The sequence below is a fragment of the Catharus ustulatus genome, chromosome 18, assembly GCF_009819885.2.
Source record: "Catharus ustulatus isolate bCatUst1 chromosome 18, bCatUst1.pri.v2, whole genome shotgun sequence".
Taxonomy (NCBI): Eukaryota; Metazoa; Chordata; class Aves; order Passeriformes; family Turdidae; genus Catharus; species Catharus ustulatus.
The window spans coordinates 9,806,947-9,826,306 of record NC_046238.1 but is presented as its reverse complement, the minus strand read 5'-3'; positions in this window follow the sequence as shown (position 1 = coordinate 9,826,306).

The window sequence follows — 19,360 nt, the reverse complement described above, 5'->3', positions numbered from 1 at the left end:
CCGAGCTGGCAGCGCCCAGCCCGTGCCCCCAGCCCGTGGCCCGAGCCCTCCCCGCCCCAGCGAGGCGCTGCCGCCGAGCCCTGGCAGTGCCTGGGCGCAGCCCTGATTAGATCGCTGTCACCAGGGAACAGCGAGGTTAATTGCCATTCTCTTTGTGTGCCGCTCCGAGAGCAGACCAATTTCAGCTCAGTAGCAACAAAGTGTTGCCTGCTTGCTTCGGAGGGGGGTAGGGGGAGAGCAAAGAAAGTGGAGGGCAGGGAGGGAGGGAGAGGGGGTGTTGGACAAGCGGGCAGGATTGTGCAGGACTTTGAGCATAGCTGTGTCTTGTCTGGTCTAGCAAAAGAGAAGTGCTTAACAAGTATTAAGAGACACAAATAATTCTCCTTTTCTCCTCTCGCCCATTCTTTTCTCTCTTTCTCTTTGCTTGTAAATCCTGCTTATCGCATCTGAATAGCAGAATGGTTTCACACCGGACCTTTAATCTGGCCCAGAGCAGCCCCCAGAGGGGCAAAGTGGCTGAGGATTACCTTTTATTTTATTTGATTTTTTTTAGCTTTCTTCCATTCCTCCCCTCCCTTGTGCTGGTGGGGTTTGGTTTTTTTTTTCTTTCCCCTTGCTCTGCATTTGTTCTTGGAAGGAGTGAGGAGCAAAGGCTTAAGGGGGGGAAGGGGAAAAAAGAAGTGTGTAGGGGGTGTTACAAACTTAAGGGGATCTGGATCTATTCAGAGCGACTTGTCCATAGCCTTGCTGCTTTTGTTCGCCTGCCATTCTTTAGCTGATTTCTTCACTCTGGTAAAAGCGCCTTAATTCCCTTGTAGATACCGAGAATCCCTCCTTCTCCTGCTCTGCCCTCCTTCTCCTGCAGCCCCGTGCACCCTCTTTCACTTTCTCAGACTCTTTATCCAGTGTCCTCCTAACCACCAACAAAGCCCAGAAACCATCAGGTTTCCTTTCAGAAGGATGAAAGAGGGAGCAGGAGGAGGGAGAGGAGATGGGGAGCAGTGTGTGTGTGCACACACGTGCAGCTGGACACACCTGAGCCACCCTGGAGGCCCTGGGGGCTCTCCCTGACTGGTTTTATTTGGGTTTGGATCCCATGTTCGGCTCCAGGTGTTGGGCATATGGCAAAGTCCTTCAGGAGGGAAGGGCTGAGGAGCCAGCCAGCCTTGGAGGATTCAGGATCTCACACTCCAGGGCTGTCCAAGGGCTGCTGGAGCTCAAAGTGTCCCCAGGACACAAGGACGGGCTGGAGACTCCACACAGACCTGGGCTGGGTGTACCCACCCTCCAGCAGAGCAGAAGCCCCTCCAGCCCCTGGACACTGAGGAAGAAGTTGGTTTCTGCCACATTTAGCCAGGAGAGACTTTCCTGCAGAGGAAGGAACATCTCTGAGCACCAGGCTGTGAACTCCCCTCTGCAAAGCTCAGGGAAGGTGCTGCCAGCCCAGGGGTGGCAGTACCTGCCCAGGCTCTCATCACCAGCTCTCTGGGATCAGAAGGGCTCCTTTGCCCGTGGTTTAGTCCCAGGAGCTCAGGCAGCTGTTCAGCCTCATGGCTGGAAACAAGAACAGCAAACATTCAACCTGCTGGCATTCACCCTTTCACCCCACAGGGGTCTGTCCACAGGAAGCCTCAGGTGTGATCTCCAAGACCTCACAGCTGGTTGATCACTGTTTCTCAGCCTTCAGTAGCTGACAAGAGCAGTTCCATGCTGAGCTCTGTGCAGAAGGAGCAGTCCCAGCCCTGGCACACGGCTCTGCTCAGGGATTGTGCAGCTCCTGCTGCCAGCGTGGCTCTCCTGGAGCCAAAGCCTGGAACAGGGGAAGGGATTGACACATCCACAGTGGGAGTGAGTTCCTGCACTGGTTTCCAGGGACACTGGAATGCACCACCCACTCCCAGCTGGTTTCTCTCTGAGTTACACTTGAGCCTGGTGAAAACCAATGCTCTAACTGGCACTAGATCTGCAAACAGCCAGGCAGCAGCAAAAACATTTGGGCCAAACCTGATGTTTGTGGAGCAATTCTCTGATGTCTCTGCTCACCTTCCAGTCACTGCTCCCCTCTCAGCTCTGCCTGAGGAGGCACGGGGAGAGGAAGCAGAACAGACTGACAACACCAGGCTGGGTGGGGCTCTGGGCAGCCTGACCTAGAGGGAGCTTTCCCTGTCCATGGTGGGAGTTTGGAACTGGATGAGCTTTAGGATCTGCTCCAACCCAAACCATTCCATGATTCTGTGATTCAGTGATGTGTGAAGGTGTTAGACAGGCCACCAAAACAGTGCCTGCTGTGCCCTGCTCCTGGAGGTCATTGCTGCAGCAGAGAAAGGGAGATGTGCCTTTATGTCCAGCTGTGCACTGCAGATGATGGAGCTCAGGGAGAGATTTCCCAGCGCTGCTTCTGCAGCAGGAGGTGATAAATTCCTTCCTCTTCTCCCATCCCACCTTTTGACCTCGGAGTAAATCAGAGCCTGGGGCTTGCCTGTGATGCTGAATGCACAGCACTGAATCAAAGCTGCCCTCACAGGGAGGAGCTCCTCGGGCTGCCTGAGCACTGGCCACCACCTGGATGTTTTGAGCTGAGCAGGCCCTGCTCAGCAGCTGTGTGAGTTCCAGCACACCAGTTCCTGTTGTCACAGCTCAGCTGAACAGCTCAGCCTGGACACATGGCTCCAGCATTGAGTGGAGTCAGGGTTTTTAGCTAATTAGTGCCAGCCAAGTAATAAACACAGAGAGAGACACAGATTTGGGCAGAGAGACCTGGAGCGATCACCATGGTGTGTGAGGCTGGGTCCTGTGGGCAGGGATGAACCAGAGGCACCTGCAGAGCCCCAGCTCCACGTGCTCATCTCACCCAGGGCTGCAGGAGGTGCTGAGCTCCTCTGCACTGAAGGACCAAACCCTTCGGTGTGCTGCTCTGCAGGGAAAGAAAAGGGGACAAGGCCAGGCACCTAAATTAAAAGATCTCATGGTGAAGGTCTTATCTTTGTGGAGTTGATACCTGATGGGGATGCAGAGATGAGCCTTGTCAGGCCCCAGGAGCACTGCCTACCCTTCCTTGCTCTGGGTGAGCCTCAGTGGGGTCACCCACCAGTGCCCATGGCCCAGGAGCTGCACTTCAGGATGTCCCTGTGCCTTTGTTTGCTCCCTGGAGTGTGCTGTAGGTCTGCCTGGCTCTGGTTCTTCCCCTGATGGACCTTGCAGCTATTGCAAGCAGCTTCTCCCCTGCCCCTGGGTGGAGCCTGGGTCTGGTTCATGCCCTGGGACTGCTGTGGGATGGTGCTTGGAGCTCCCCTTTGCCTGGGGTCAGAAGGTTGCTGTTGTCCTTCCCCTGCCACGAGCAGTGATGAGGCACAGGGGACATTCCTTCTCCCTGCTCCTTTTGCCTTCTCAGAGCACTGCTCGCTGGTTTTTTGGTGGGGGAGCTCAGGTGCCCTGTCCAAGGCTTCTGGGATGGTTTGGTGTGCCTGGGCACGTGCTCCTTTGCAGAGCAAATTATGGGATCAGGACCTGCTTTCACAAGAGGGTTTGTTCCCATGTCAGCCTGGATTAACTCCCCCTTCCCCTCTGAGGGAACAGAGAGCTGAGGCATTTCCTGCAAGCACTAATTAGATCCAGCTCCCAACAACAAAGTGCCCCAGAGAAAAGCAAAGCATTGGCCAGGACAGGGGAATGAAACTCTTCCCCCCAACAATTTGTCCCACTAATCCCAGATGAAGCTCCCAGCACTGGACCGAGCTGTAGGGTGGTGTAAACCACTTTTGCAGGGAAGATTTGTCACCAGCAGCAATCTACACCTCGAGGAAGCCTCATTTGGTGTATTTTTATTTCTAATCCCCCTCCTCTGGGGTGCCATGGCCAGGGCACAGCTTTCCCTTGGAGGCACCAAGGTGCCACCACCCCCAGCAGGAAGGGCAGTGGCAGCGCTGCCAGAGGCAGGCACAAAGGGTGCTGCTGCTTTTCCAGATGGCTGGATTCCTCCTGCAGCCACGGTGGTGGCATTGGATTAAGCCTCAGGCCGAGCACATGAGCAGTTTAATAATGAATGATTCGCACGTTGCCAGCCAGGAGTAATTCAGGCAGCAGCGTGTGGAGCACAGCTGCTGTCCAAGCACCTGGCCTTCAAAGGGTGAATGAACATTAAGATTGTTCCATAAAAGCCAATCCAGCAGTTGCTGGTGGGGGGGAAGTTTTATGAATGGAGGTGGCACCCAGCCCCAGCGTTGTTGCAGGAGCTGGAGGATGATTTGTGCCACGTGTTTGTGGCAGCAGTGGTGGGGAGGCCTGAGGAATGTGGGAGGAGGTTTAGGAACACCCAGGAGTGCAGGGATGGAGGACATCAACAGGTAACTGGGAGGAATTTCAGGGTGGATGGGCAGCCCAGTTTTCCAGCCAGAATTCCCAGAGATGTGTCTGGGCTGGCTTAGGAGCCAGGAAGTGATGGACAGCACAGGTTCCATCTTTGCTCCTCTTCCCTGAGGAAGACCCATCAGGAGTCTGAGCCAGGCAGGGATGTGCTGAGGGTCACTCAGAGCTGCCAGGGCTCAGCTGTGTGCACACCATGGGGGGCTGGTGGTGCCCAGATGGGATGGGTGAAGATCACACTCAGTGTGCAGCACTCCAGAGCAGAGGAGATGAACATCTCAAGGGAAAGCATTTTTGGCAGCTCCCTGTGAGTTGAATGCTGATCAACCCCTGGCTCTGAGGTAGAATTCACCTCTCTGGTGCCTTCACCTCTTCCTCCAGATTCTTCTTTTGCAGCTCCACCCTCACCTGGCAGTCCCAGTGACAGAGAGATGACATTTCTCATCGTGTGCCTGGACATGGGCCCAGCACAGAGGGCTTGGCACAGTTTGGCACAGCTGCTTCCAGCCAAGGGACAAGGCCATGTTCCCACAGCAGCTCCAGAACAGGCTCAGTTATCTCTTCCATATCAATGGAACTGCAGCATCAGAACCCAAACCCCATCCAGTCCTGACTGTCCAGGAGCAATTCTGCTCTGCAGCTGAGCCCCAAGCCTTTAGCAGTGCCAGCTTCACCCAAGTCCCTCACACAGCTTCACCTGGTGTCCTGCAGCACCCTCAGAGCCCCCATGCAGAGCTCAGCCCTCGTTTGAGGGGAAAACACAACCCAAAGAAGTCATGCTGAACACAAGTGTATTGAGTATTTTATTTTATTTTATTTTATTTTATTTTGGACAGCACATTCTGACTGCCAGGCACCACCTCTCCTCTTGGCTGCTCTGGTGCAGGTGCCTTGGTGAAAGAAAATGCTTCTCCCAGGGGATCTCCCCCCTCCTCCTCCTGGAAGGCATCATCCAGCCTCTTTGGAGCACAAGCTGGGGAAGGCGTGCAGAGGAGCAGGGGAGGGAGAGGAGGAGCTGGAGATGTTTGCTAGCAAATAAAGGACTGTGTGCTTAAACACTCTTGCTCTGCCTATCCCTCCCTGGCAGCGTTTGCTCAGCAAACAGAGCTAATTCACCAGCTTCCCAACGTTTGATTCAGTCTGCAAAAGCAAACCTCACATCCCACATCCCCAAAGGCCTCCTGTCCCTGCTGCTTCACCCCTGAAGTGCAGCTCAGCACCAGCCCTGCTCTGCCCCACCTCCCCTGTTCCTCCTTTCCACCCCCAAATCTGGAGCTGGGTGAAATCAGGCTGAGGGCACACGGTGAGATGGAGCAGCCTCCCCTGCAGCCAAGCTCTGCTCTGCTGCCAGCCCTCAGAAACCTGGCAAAACACAATCTTGGACAGAGTTTTCTGGGATGTCACCCATGCCCAGGCAGCTGATCAGGGTGAGCACAGCCTGGGGTTTCATGAGCCAGGTTATAAAGGACTGGAGGAGGGACAGCTGCTGTGGGACACAGGCAGAGATGACTCCTTTTTCCCTTTGGAGAAAAGCAAGAGGTTTTGCAAAGGAGTGCCTGGGACCTCAGCTCTGACTGGTTCAGAAGCCTTTTTTGGATTTGGGTGGTTCTTTGTAACCAGTGGCCCTGGTAAGGACACGACCCTGAGCCCTTGGCTGCAGCACTGGGAAAAGGTTTTCCTACTTGGTTGGAAGGTGCCCAGTGCAAGACTGGCTGTTTGAAATTATCAAACTGCCAGACACAGGAAACCAACCCGAAATCACCAAATTCACCCAGACATTGTTTTATACAGAAAGAGTCCCCAGTAGCTGTGTGGAGGCACCACAGAGTGTAACAGCTGTGGTAATGAAGAGGTAATGGTAACAAAATCCAATGTATTTAACAGGGGACACTCAGAGGCCAAAATGCTTCAGCAAATCCAAAATGTTGAGTTTGAGTCAGAGTGTTACACCCCTTTCATTTTGGGATGGCAGTGAGGCTATTCTGCTGAAACCAGAGAATCTTTAGGATTGGAAAAGATCACCAAGGTCCCACCATTAAATCAGTCATTAATTGCTGTTTGTGGCTGGAAATGTGTTTTCCCAGTGCCACAGCACTGTGGTGAGGTGTCAGGGCTGCCTGGCTCCAGCTGTGACAAGGCATGTGAAGGACCACGATGGCCCTGTGTTTTTGCTGTGTTTTTGCTGTGTTTTTTGCTGTGTTTTTGCTGTTTTTGCTGTGTTTTTGCTGTGTTTTTGCTGTGTTTTTGCTGTGTTTTTTGCTGTGTTTTTGCTGTGTTTTTGCTGTGTTTGCTGTGTTTTTGCTGTGTTTTTGCTGTGTTTTTGCTGTGTTTGCTGTGTTTGCTGTGTTTTTTGCTGTGTTTTTGCCGTGTTTTTGCTGTGTTTTTGCTGTGTTTGCTGTGTTTGCTGTGTTTTTTGCTGTGTTTTTGCCGTGTTTTTGCCGTGTTTTTGCTGTGTTTTTGCTGTGTTTGCTGTGTTTTTGCTATGTTTTAGCTGTGTTTTTGCTGTGTTTGCTGTGTTTGCTGTGTTTTTTGCTGTGTTTGCTGTGTTTTTGCTGTGTTTGCTGTGTTTTTGCTGTGTTTTTGCTGTATTTGCTGTGTTTGCTGTGTTTTTGCTGTGTTTGCTGTGTTTGCCGTGTTTTTGCTGTGTTTTTGCTGTGTTTTTTGCTGTGTTTTTGCCGTGTTTTTGCTGTGTTTTTTGCTGTGTTTTTGCTGTGTTTCTCCTGATCACAGTGCTGTAAATGTGCACAGACCTTCTGCTCACCCTGGGTCTAAATTACCACAGGGACACCCCAGTCAGGGCCAGGACCCAGCCTGCTCTGGCTTTGCTGGCTATGCTGTTCATGCCCTGGGCACACAGGGGTCTGTCACCCACACTCGGGTCACAGGCACACGGGTGCTGAAGGCCACAGCAGTCCCGGCAGTGCTGCTGCCAAGGGACACGGCTTTGGGAAAGCCACGGGAAGCATCCGTGTGTCACTGGAACCAGCCCCGGAGCCAGGCGGTGACATATGCTCCCTTCTCGCCTGCTCTGCAGCCCGCCTTTCATCACAGGTCCTCGCAGGAGGCCCATTAAAAACTTAGCTGACCTTGGACCTCTGCCCGCGACAGCTGCCCGGGGACAGGGACAGCAGCGCCCGCAGCGCCGGGACTGCGAGCGCTGATTTACCGGGGACAGAGGGACAGAGAGGGACAGAGGGACAGAGAGGGACAGAGGGACAGAGAGGGACAGAGGGGGACAGAGAGGGACAGAGAGGGAGAGAGGGACAGAGGGACAGAGGGACAGAGAGGGACAGTGAGGACAGCGAGGGACAGAGGGAGGGACAGAGGGACCGAGGGACAGCGCGGTGACACGGCAGCGATGCCACTCTCCGCTCCCGGCTGCTCTCCCTCTCTGCTGGCTCCTAATGCCCCTCCGGCTTCAACCCTGGGTCTTAATTTTCCAGCTGAGCGCCCTCGGTTGTGTCAGGAGCGAGAGGGGAGGTGCAGACCAGAGCCAGGCACAGCCTCTGGCACTGGGGAAGGATGAAGAACAACTGGGCTGGGCTGGTTTTCACTCTCCCACTGCTGTGGGTGCAATCCTTCCACTGGTGCCTTGAGGTCCCTTCTTGGGGGATTGATGCCTGGAAAGGCTGACCTGGAACAGAGATTAGACAGAGCAAAAGGGATAAAATAGGAATTTATTGAAAGGATTCACCTTGTGCAGGGCAAGAGCCCGGCCAGGGCTGCACCCAAATCAAATCCCAGATGGATCCTGGTCACCACCAGTCTTTACTTTTACAAATTTTGGTTCATCCACACTTTGGGGTCAATTGTCCAACCACAGCCCCAGACCATGAGTCTCAGCCCCTTGGCTTGCCCCCTTCCCTTCACCACTGTTTGATTTTTGGGCACTGGGTGTCCTTGATTCTCTGCCTAGGAAGGGATTGCTCTGTCCAACTGTCCTGTGAAGAGAACTCACCAACACCCAACATGAACTTTCAGAGCCACACACCAAGCAGCAGAGAGTCTGAAAAATATAAAATCTGGAACCCAAGGCATCACCACATCACTTCTGGCCCAGCTGCAGGGTTCTGGGTGAGGTTTTGGGTTTGGTTTCCCATCAGGAATCAGCAGTGCCCCTCGCACTGTGTCACCCTTGCTGCTGCCCAGGACAGCAGCTCTTGAGTGCAGTGTTAAGCCCTTGCTTGTTTTAGTTTTTGGTTTTACAGCCTGAATCTGAGCCAGCACCCCACTGTGTCCAGCTCAGCCTCTCAGATGTCCTGGCCTTAACTCTAGAAACACCCAATTTTTCCATGACAACTTATAAAAGATCTTCCATGCTCTTAGCAGAGCCTCATGATCCCCTCCCAGGCATCTCTGGGGTGCTCACCACTACTGGTCCAGAATGCCCCAGAGCAGGTCCTGTGCCCAGGCTACCTCCAGCATTTCTCCAGGATGTTATTTTTAATTCTATTTTTGTTTTCTAGAGTGAAATGCTGAGGTTTAATCTATTCCTTGGGAGGAGAAACAACCAAGAGCTGCCCCTGCCAGACTTTGCAGGCAGCTGGAAGAGAAAAAAACCATATGAAAGGATGGGAGTGGGAAATCCTGCACCACCAGCAGAACTGAGCCATGACAAACTGCAGAGCTGCATCCCTATTTCCCCCCAGTTGTATTTGGGGAGAACCTTGGGAAAATAGGGTATAAAAACACTTTTAGCTGTACCATCCCATTGCACCCCCAGGGTCAGAAAGAGGAGTTCTGCCTTCACCACCTATGCTTCTCTCAGGTCATTTTGGGTAACAATTAGGTTTTTCTGGGAGCCTGGTAGGATACAACGAGCTTCCAAAAGGAAACGAGGCTGCTTGGTGTCCCAGGGGAAATTAGTATGTGGGAAAGGCTGGAAATTGTGACTCTCTGTGCCAGGTGCAGGCTGGCTGCTCAGGGAGCCTCTTGAAGAGATGGGAATGTTTGCCCTGCAGACAGGCTGCAGGCACCTGTTAAATTAGAGCAGCCTCCCTTCAGTGAAGGGATTTTCCTGCAGTGAGGAGCAAACTCTCCTTGGAAGCTCTGGCACCCACTGGGAGGGGCTCTGGCCCTTTTTCCTCAGCTCAGCACACAGAATACTCCAGGGAGATTTTTTAGCATGAGGGAGAACCCCCCAAGACTCCTATTTGTGGCACCCCTGGTGCCTGGAGGTCGGGAATGGGCTGGGGGAGGGCAGATTTGCAGCACTGGGATTTGTCAGCACGCAGAGTTTCTCTGTGCCCGGATGAGAGGCGAGCTGTGATTTTCCAGCAGTTTCCTTTGATTTGGAGCGTGGCTCAGAGCAGAGCCCGGCAGTTCAAAGGCAGCTGGGCTGCAGCAGGCAGCTGGCACCGCTCCTGCCCTATCTCTGCTGGACACAGCACAACTGGGGGATGCGGAGCCGAGGATCTAAAACCCGGCGTGCCTTTGAAAAATCTTCACTCAGAAACTTTGCTTGACACAGTGAGGAACAAAAAAGGACTGGGGGCTGTGCAGGGCCATGGAAAGAGCGAGATACGAGGGAGAAGTGTTGCTCCTGATGTGCCAGTGCTGTCTTGGTGCCTTGACTCTGAAATAAATGCCCCAACAGGTGCTGGGCTCAGGCCTCGTGGCTGATTGCTCAGCCATGGAAACCCCATCCCTTGGAAAAAAAATAATCCTTGGAGGTTTTGGGGTTTTTCCTTCATTCCTACTGCCCAGGTTCTTGTGGGGAGGGGGACATGCTCAAGGTGTGGCTGGGAGGTGCTGGGGGAGGGGGGACAGCCAGGCGTGACCTGATGTGGGAAACCTGCATGGACTTTGCCACCCTCATTGCAGGGACCAGGAAATCATGGAAGGGTTTGGGCTGGAAGGGACCTCAGGGATCAGAGATCATCTTGTTCCACCCCTCCTGCCACGGGCAGGGACATCTCTCACCAGAGCAGGTGGTCAGAGTCCCATTCAGTGGCCTTGGATGGAGAGCTCTGATGTTGTGCAGAGCCTGGACATGTCCTGGGGGAGGCAGGGAGGAGATGGAGTCCGTGTGTGAGCACAGAGAAGCTGGGCTGGGGCTGTGGCACCGCTGTGGGAGCAGCTTGGAGCAGGTTGGGATGACCTTTCCCCACTGTGGGTGCTGGACATGTCCTGTGCTGGTCACCCTGGCCATTTGAGGCCAGGACAGAGGGCAGAGGTGTCCTGGCCCTGCTGCTCTGCCCTGCAGGAGGAGCCCTCCTTTATCCCCACTTCTGCATTTTTATTTCCCCCCCTCTTTAAATTCATCTCCCTCCGCCAGCCGGGGCTGTCCCTGCTGGAAAATTACTCTGACAAAAGCTCCCTCAGCAGTAATTACCTAAATGGGGGGAAGGGAGGGGAGATCCATTTAGAATCCACTTCATTGCGGGATTAGCTAATTAATTAACGGTTTCACTGACAACTCGAAGGGGAAGAGTGTGTTAAATAGGAAGGCTCTGGAGCTTGATTTATGTGATCTGACACCCACGCTCTCCCTGCCAAGTTGCCATCCTGCCTTTCCCCGGCCGTGGGGTCCCACCCGCCTCCTCTCCCGGGATGCCGAGGGGATGGAGCCGGCCCGGGGCTGCCAGAAGGCTGCGACACGTGTGGGGACACAAAGCGGAGGTGGAGGGGAGCACGGGGTTATTGCCTGGCAGATGAAGCCGGGCTCGGAGGGGGCTGTGGCCACCGGGCTGGCAGGGACACCCATCTGCCCGGCTCTGGCACAAAGAGCCAGGGAGGAGCAGAGGAGGAGGATGGTCCTGACCTGTGCTCCCTCCCTCCGGTCCCACCTGCTGTCGCTGGGAGAAGGAGCTTGGGAAAAGTTGGGTCTGAGTCACATCCTCTTGTCCCCTCCACCCCAAACTGTGCCTGTGGTGAGTGCAGGGTGTCCGTGGGTGGCTGGGGCTCGGGGATGGCATGAGGAGCAGGATACGTGTCCCCTGACTAGGAATGAAGCTGCTGTGGCCCCAGCAGCAGAAAAATCCTGTCCTCTGCTCCAGGGTCCCTGGACAGCCCTGGGAATGTCTGTCACCCCCACTGAGCCTCCCTCCCTACCCAGCACAGACCTGAAAGGACTCTGGAAGTGTCCTGGCCACCAAACCTGCCCCTCACAGCGCTGCCAAGCCAGTGTCCCCCATCACCCAGTGGCTGGGAAGATCCCAAACTGCCCAGGGATGGGGCTGGCCAGGGTGGCTGGGCAGAGATGACCAGCATGGTCCTGGCCACACCAAAGGGGAGAGGAGCTGAGGGACGCAGGAGAGAGCTGGCAGTGCCCCCTGGCATGGCTGGAATGAGTTGATTTGCTCTCAGGAGGCTGCTCTGAGCAGGAGGGAGCTCCCAGCAGCAGGAGGATGGTGACTCCAACTCCCCTCTCCAGCATCCCATGCTCTGCCCACCTTCCCTTATGTTTTTTGTGGTTTTTTAGAGCAGATTTGGGTTCAGGGATTGCTCTGCCCACCAGCCAAATTCCCCCTGCTGCAATGTCACCCACACTAGCATCTCAAGGGACAACCAGCTGTGGATTTGGATGGGAGAAAATAAAACTTGAGAGTTTCCAGCTGGATTTGTTAATTTGAGGCAAATGTTAAAACGTGTACTGAAAAAACCCCCATGCTTTTCCTGGTTAATTTGCATTTGTTTGTTTGTTTGCATTCTGCAAGGGCTGTAATTCCCTTTGGAGGGAACAAAACTGCCAAGTTTCACACCTTCTCTGGAGGTGAAAATTTCTCACGTTGGTAGCAAACCCAGGGATTGGTTTGGGGAGAGATGGGAGGGGGGAGAGAGCGGTGGGACTGGGTTTCCTTCCGCTTTCATCTGCCTCTGCGAGGATGAAGGGGAATTATTGATTATCAGTTGCTCCGGAGCTGCAAAAAGAGAGGGGGACTGGGGGGCGTAGCAGGGGACAAGGTGGGACCTCCGGAGTGATGGCCATGGAGAGCTGGGCTCATCCCAGCCCCTGGTGCTTTCCCAGACCTCACTTCCAGTGTTGTTTCAGCCACTCGAGCGCCCGAGGCAGGGAGCGGGTTAAATCCAAATTAATGTTAAACGCCAAATAAATAAATAAATGAAGGCGGTTGTGGGGTACACCCGTGTCTGGCAGGCCTGCACCCCCCCGGGTCTCCCCCACCCCCGGGAGCACTTGGATTGCTTTTTTTGATGGCTTCTAAATAGAGGCGCCCGATCGCATCTGGGAGGAAAATGAAACAGATTTCATTTTTCACACGCGGCACAATGGCCGCGCTGACAAAAGAGGAAGGCGGCCCATTGTCCTGCTCTGCATCTTCACATCCTACCTCTGTCCCCCGAATTAACCCCTTTCACCTCGGCCTTTGTGGCGACACCACTCCGGAGCTGCGGAACAAAGGCGGCAGAAAAGCCCCGCCGTGTCCGGGCCGGGCGCGGGGAGCGGGGACGTGCCGCTGTCCCTGGGGTGGGTGTCCCTCAGCTCAGCCTGTCCCTGTCCCTTCTCCAGCAGCTCCTACCTGCTGTCCTGGCTGCGAGGGGTGAGCTCTGTGCTCCCCCACCTCCTGTTCCTCCGGGATTTGGGGTTTGCAGCAGTTCCTTCACCCAAGGAGCTCTGGATGCTTCGGCATCGCAGCCTGGGCCATAAAGGACGAGTACCTGGCTCCCTGCAAGCACCCCTCTGCTCCTGAGACCTGAGACCTGCTAGACCAAGAACCAGGGCTGTGCTGACCCCATTAACCACAAATTTTATTGGCACGTTGAGGGGTTTTTAATTGTTTCTTCCAAAGCTTTTTATTCCCAGTTCTGGGATGGTTTGGCTTATCATGCTTGGATCCCAGCAGTGCAAAGCCACAAAGCCAAGGGGGAAAAAGCCCCCAGAGTGGTTTTGGGCAGAGCTCTGAGGGGTTTGGGGGTTGCTTGGGCTGGTTTTGATGAGACCCTCGTGCCTTCAGGGCCAGGCCCCAGCACGTGGCTGCAGCAGGGCTGGGACAGCAGAGCTTTCATTCCATGGGGAAGCGATGGCAGAGATCACAGCGTTCCCTGGAGCTGGGAAATCTCAGGATTCCTCTCCCCAGCCTGCTGCTTTATCTGCTCGGGTCTCGTTACTGTGTTTTGTTCCCCTGGATCATTTTGGCTCCCGTCTATCTGACAAGCCCTCCTGCTCCGAGGTGACACGGCTGCGATGACGCCTGCGATAATTCCCGCCGTCCCTGCAATCAATGCCCTCTCCTGCCTTCAGCTGCTGCGGGATTTTCAGATGAAAAAACCCATAAAAATCACACCCAGAGAGGTGCTCTTCTCTTTCCAAGCTCGGTCTTTACAACAGCTGCTCGTGCTGGGGTCCCACATGTATTTGCTGCCTCCATGGGTTTTCCTGCTGGGATTTGGGGAGGGGGTAGATTTGGGGAGGGGGAAGGATCAGGCTGATATTTCTGGGGGGATTGCTGGCAGTAGGGTTTCCCCTCCCCACCTATAAGGACAGCATGAGCACTGCAGGGAGGACAGGGAGCTGGCCAGCCCTGTCTCTGCTGGCACCCGTGGCTGTGCCATCCCTCCCTGTGAGCAGCTGCCTCGTGCAGTTCCCAACTGCAGCATCCCTTTAAATAGCGAGGGACTGCACTCCCACCCGGGGCCTGCAGAAGGTTAGATAAGAGAATACAAACCACAATGCTTGCCCTTTTTTTTTTCCTTTTTTTCTTTTTTTTTTTTTATCTTTCCTTTTTTATTATCTTCTTATGGCTTTCGAATTATCTTCACAGACACTACATGAATTTAGTCAGGGCAGGTAAGGTCACTGGCAGACACAGTTGCTCATATTTATGTATATTCACCAGGCAAAGGAGATAAATGGGAAAACAGGCACAGAGGGGGATGGGGAGGGAGGGAGGTCGTGGGGAGAGGATGGGATGCAGGGTAGGATGAAGAGGGACAGGGCACAGGCACCAGGACCATGAACAAGGTGGGGCTGGGCTGGCTGACATGACGTGTGACAGAGGGGACAGCAGCCAGGGGGAGGAAGAACAGCACCTGGGCAATGGCAAGGCCCAGGAGGGGAGGGAGGGCAGGTGGGAAATCACCCTGGAACACGATGGGGTTTGGGTCAAGCCCTTTCCTCTGTGCATTTGTGAGTCAAGCGACATCATGGGTGGGGTTTAAAGCAGGACTCAGGTCTGGCTTTGGTAACTCACTAAAGACATCAAAAAGTTGGGTGGGATGATTCTTAGACCTGATCCTTGGCACAGAGGGTGGTGCCATGCTGGGTGATTTGTCCAGGCTCTGTTTTGACCATTCCAGGTCAGAGGAGGCTGTGGAGAGATGGGGGTGACCACACCATGGAAAATTTTGGGTCACCATACCACAGAGAAATGGAGGTGACCACAGTGTGGAGAGATGAAGGTCACCATGGCATGAGAGATGGACATGACAACATCCTGGGGAGCTGGAGATGACCATGGCATGGAGAGATGAGCACCTCACACCTGGAGAGGCGGGTGCCTGGTGATCTCAGGATGGAAGGGCTGTGGCAGGAGCTGCTGTGCTTGGCCCAGCTCTGGCTGCAGGGCACCTCTGGGCAGGACCTGGTGCTGCAAGTGCTGCTCCAGCCTGAGCTGGGGAGGATGTCAGGCATGGGTTTGCTGGGTGATGGGATGTGGGATGCAGGGATGGGACATGAGGGGTGGCTGCAGCCTCCTGGGATGGAGGGAGCACAGAGCAGCTGGGAGCTCTGTCCTACTGAACTGTGCTTGGCATTTCCCAGGGACACTGGGCAGCTGGGGGACAGTGGAGAGGGACAGGCTTGGAGGGGACAGAGCCCTCCAGCAAGAGTATCCCCTTCCTCAGGAGGCCACATGGCTGATGGGCACTGGGAGAGAAAAAGACCAGCCCAGGGAGGGAGGAGGCAGGAGAGACCTCCCATACACGGGCAGGGTGACAGATGGCCTTTGTGGTGCTGCTGAGCTTGGAGTCACCCGGTTCTCACTCAGCTTCTACTCCCCAGCACCTTCTCACCACAAGAAAAGCAGAGTGAGAGACCCAAAGGGCTGCTGAGATCAGGCTCAGCTTGGCACCTCCCCTTTGCATCACAGCCCTGAGGTCCATGAGCATCCCTGAACATCCCCTGGCTCCTGCAGGAAAATCTCTCCAAGCTGTGAGCCCACAAACTGGGCAGCTGCCAATGAAATTCAGCAATAAAGAGGATTTTACATGGGATAGGCCTGGACAGGAGGGGATGTGGTGGGGACAGGGACAGGGACAGACATCAAGCTGTTAATGGCAGGAGCATTGCTGGGAAGCTGGGGACCCACATGAGCAGTGTGTGATGCTATTTCAAAGAAAATATATAATGCACCTAAAGAAATAGTACAGAAATTGCAAACAAAGCATACACAGGAGGATATAAAATACTGAGCACAAGGGCACCCACCGATTATAACTTGATTTAAAACCACTTAATTCACTAAATAATAAATGCAGATTTACCAGAGGTGTCAGGACTAAAAGCATGCCTAACAATGCGTTTATTTAATAACTGTTTGCTCTCAATGTCAGGGCACTGTGTCTAGAAAATACAGGCAGCAACCAAAGGCTGCATTTTTTATTCTTTTTCCCAAGGCCTAATATATCCAGGGGGAAAAAAAACCAAGAAAGAGAAGTCAGAAATTGTAATGATCCAGCTGAGATGAAACCCAGCTTCCCTTCAGCCAGGGATGGAGAAAACCCCCATGGGAAGTGGGAAGCAGAACAAATCCACCAGGGCTGTGAATTCCCTGCTGGTGCCTGAGGGTGCAAAGGATTTAAATGGAGCCTTCCCAAGGGAGCATCACCCTGGGGAAGCAGCCACAGAAATGTCTCCTTTTTCCCCAGATGGAAGGGATTTGTGATCCAGGATCAGGTGTGGATATCCCCAGGAAAACTGGAGGAGCTGGATGCCCTGCTGGTGACCTGAGCTGCTGCTGGGATGGGCTGGTTCATCCCCACAGTGTTTTAAGGAGTCATTTTTAGTGGTCTGGGGTATTGTAGACTTTTATTTGCTCTGCACTGGCAAGGTCTGAACTGCCCCCAGCAGGATTTGGGGGAAACAGGAGAGCTGGGGGTGATGTTGATCCAGCAGAGCATTGCACCAACACAGCCAGACTGAAGGAAGGTCTTGGGGTCTTTAGGGGGGTTCAGCTCCACCTGGGAAATCCCCAGGCCACCAGTGACACTCTGGTTTTTAGCCATTAAACATGGATTTTTCAGCTCAGTGTGAGGGTGCGCTGAGCCCAGGAAATGTGTGGAGAAGATTCCAGCACCTGTAGAAAATAATTAAAGGCCAAGGGGACCTTGTACAGGAAGAACCTGTCCTCTGCAAAGCTGCTGAGGGAGAGGGGTTTGCTGAGCTTCACACCATCATCTCTCAGTAAATCAAAGTAAAGAACCTGCCACCATCACCCCGAGAAGCTCACCTGAACCACCCTTCTCCCTCAGAACTGAGCCCAAATGTTCAACTCTACTCGTGGCTCCACATGAGGATGTGCTTAGGGAAGGGGTGAATTTCCCCCAAATCCATCTCCTGCTCTCTCCCCCCTTGCCTTCTGCTCCATGCCCAGCTCTACTCAGCACGAGGTGGGAAATTCAGGATAATTGCTTTCTACACCCCCCTGTTTCAGCCTTTCTGTACAAAATACCCATAAATGAGATATAAAGTCACCACAGTGAGCAGGAGCTGCCCCTTGCCCTGCCTCTCCCTCCCCACATCCCTCCCTATGGCTCTCTGAGCCTCACAGGGACACTTGAACATCTCCTGAGCGCTTCCTGAGCCAGGTGCCGTGCCAGCAGTGCCAGCCTTTGCACGAGCAGCCCTGTGGTGACATTAGCAGGGGTGGCACAGGAGCTGGCAGGTGACCCAGGCTGGCTCCTGCAGGGGCTCAGCGCTGAGGGCAGGGCGAGGTGGATGAAAGGATTTCCCTGAAGCCTTTGAAACAACCAGAGGCTGGTTTGTTGTTCACCCTGTGAGATATCCCACGTGCTTCTCCAAGGCCACCTTTGCCCCTTTCTTTGGGAAAACAGGCACGTGGCAGAGCTTTGTTCTCCTCAGCACCTTTCCCCAGAGCCTGGCGCTGGCTTCAGACTCAGGGCTGGACGTGGCTCTGCCGTGCCAGGGACAGGAGAGCACAGGGACATTTGGGGTGTTGGGGTGGGTGTCCCCTGGCTCTGCCCCCCGTGTGGCCCGAGAGGGGACCGAGCAGAGGAGTTTTGCTCAAACCAGGAAAATGAAGCTCCAAAGTCAAATCTCCCTGCCCACACGTGGGTGTTTTCCCTTCCCACAGCCGCCCTGCTCCCACTGGAGGTGTTACACCATTCCCAAGCACTGCAGGTCCAGCCCAAGGGGCAGGAGGGGCTGTCACATCCCCCTGCCATGTCCCTCAGGGTGTCCTGTCCCTGAACGCCCCCACCTCCACACACACCGAGGGTGGGAAAGACAACCCCCCGTTTGTCTCTGCTCCTCGCCGAAAATCCCGGTATCTCCCCCCAAACCCTGCTCGTGCACAAAGAGCCCCCAGCCCCTTCCAGCTCGCTGCCCAGCCCACGGCGGAGGTCTCTGCTGGGCTCCTCTCCCTTATCCCCCCTCTCGCCTCCCCCCCACTGCCTCCCAGCCTTATCTTCTGTTGTCTTCTCGTGGAAGAAGAGATAAAAGTAATTCTTATGGATGCTTCTCCAGCGGAGGCTCGCCTCCTTCCCCCCTGCCTCCCCCAGCATCTCCCTGCTCCGTCCAGATAAAGGGTGAGGACCAAGCACATGTCATTTTCTTTGTGCAAAATCAATATTCAGCAAAGTTTATCTGTCCGACATAGCAGGAAGCGCTAATTTCATCCACGTCAATTACTTTGATGAACGCTTATACTGTTCAGGGTGCGAGAACAAGATAAAAGAATTACTGAAATAAAAAGCATACATGGCAAACCCCCCACCCCCCGTCCCCTCCCCTGCTCTCCCCCACCCCAAATCGCCCCTCCCGGGGTCATGTGCTGCAGAGCGGGGCTGGGGGCGGCTCCGGAGCCGACGAACGAGGGGATGGATGCTGATGGGAGATGCCCAGGGGAGGGAACAAGATTTGGGTGAAAACCCCGTGGTTTGGGGTGGGTGAGGAGCCAGAGGACCCCCCGATCCAGGTGTCACTCAGTGGCGAGCACATCCCGCGGGGGTTGTGTTTGTGCGTGGCTTTTGTGGCTGTGCAGAGAGGAGATCGTGGGCAGGACCAGGCTTTTCTGGCTGCTTCCTGCTGAGGAGAGCCTCACAAATGGATTCAGGGATGGATGGATGCCCAAATTCAAGCTTTGAGGTCCACCAGGACAGGGTGAAAGCTGAGCTTGGCCAGGACAAACCCTGCCCGTGGAATGACCCGGGGGATCAGAGGAGCTCCCTCCACACGGAGCCAGCGGCTCCTCCAGGAGCTGCCTCAGTCCCCGCCGGGAAATGGGCCGTGACAATTTTATGGCAGTGCTACCACAGACCTGAATAAGCAGATCTCGGGGTCCAAGACTTTAATTAACCAGCCAGCCTTGATTTTTGCAGCAGGGCTGAGTGCACACTCCCGTTGTCACAGTGTGGCCCAGACCTCCTGAGCTCTGCCCCTGCTCTGCACAACCTGCCTGTGGGTGCCAGCCTGGCCCTGCCACTCGTGTCCCCAGAATCAGGGTGACAAGAGGGGTTGAGCACTGGTGTCCCCACGCTCAGAACTCAACCCTTGGAGGAGGAGCTGGTTCATTTTTCTTAATTTCTAGAAACTCATCCCATTAATTCTGGGTTTTGCTGCATCCCTGCCACAAACGCCCTTCTCCTTCCATCCCGAGCTCAGAGGGAATGACTCCTGGCAGAGTCATTCCTGCCATGCAATCCTGCCATTCATGGGTGCAATCCTGCCATGTCCATGGGCTCAGGAATGTGTACAAATGGTTTTTGTCCAGTATCTCTGACCTGTCTGTCCCAGGTCATTTGTCAGCCTGGTGCTCCCTTCCCGTCCCTGGGTGTGTGGGGACACGGAGCTCCCTGCTCA